The 628-nt window shown below is 37.6% G+C and overlaps 1 protein-coding gene across 1 annotated transcript in view; it reads right to left on the bottom strand.

Annotated features, from left to right (window-relative positions):
* The window catches only part of OPTN (optineurin), a 48,512-nt gene that overhangs the window by 29,596 nt on the left and 18,288 nt on the right, over positions 1–628 (bottom strand). The gene's annotated exons all lie outside the window — the stretch shown is intronic.

Raw genomic sequence — 628 nt, 5'->3', positions numbered from 1 at the left:
CCTTGATGTCTACAATATCACCTTTCTTATAGATTCGCATATACGTGGCCAAAGGAACAACTCCATGTTTTCTAAAAGGCCTAGAGAACATATATAGGGTGTCTCTCCTCTTTCCCTTTGTGTTCGTCATTTTGGCGAATTACTGGAAGATGGCGGTTCCGGCCGAAAGGCCTACAAAATTCTTAAGAGAAAATATAGGAGTAAATCTTTGTGACCTTGGTTTGGGCAACAGTTTCTCAGATGGGACATCAAAAGCACAGGTGACAAAAGAAAAAGGAGATAAATTGTATGACATCAAAATAAAAACAAAGGTGCTGCAAATGATAACATCAAGTGAAAAGATGATCCACAGAATGGGAGAAAATAGTTGCAGATCGTATATTTAATAAGGGACTTGTATCCAGCATGTAAAATGAACTCTTATAATTCCACATAAAAAGACAAATAACCAAATATTTAAAAATGGGCAAAGGCTCTGGACTTTTCACCAAAGCAAACAAACGGTCAACATGAAAAGATGCTCAACATCACTGTCACTAGGGAAATACAAATCAGAACTATGAGATACCAATTCACGTCCACTAGGATGGCTGAAGTCAACGTGAAAGACAATAAGAAACAAGTGCTG

Source organism: Colobus angolensis, unplaced genomic scaffold (genome assembly GCF_000951035.1).
Source record: "Colobus angolensis palliatus isolate OR3802 unplaced genomic scaffold, Cang.pa_1.0 Scaffold133, whole genome shotgun sequence".
NCBI classification, from domain to species: Eukaryota; Metazoa; Chordata; class Mammalia; order Primates; family Cercopithecidae; genus Colobus; species Colobus angolensis.
Note: the sequence above shows the minus strand (reverse complement) of the source record. Positions and strands in the feature narration are given on the sequence as shown.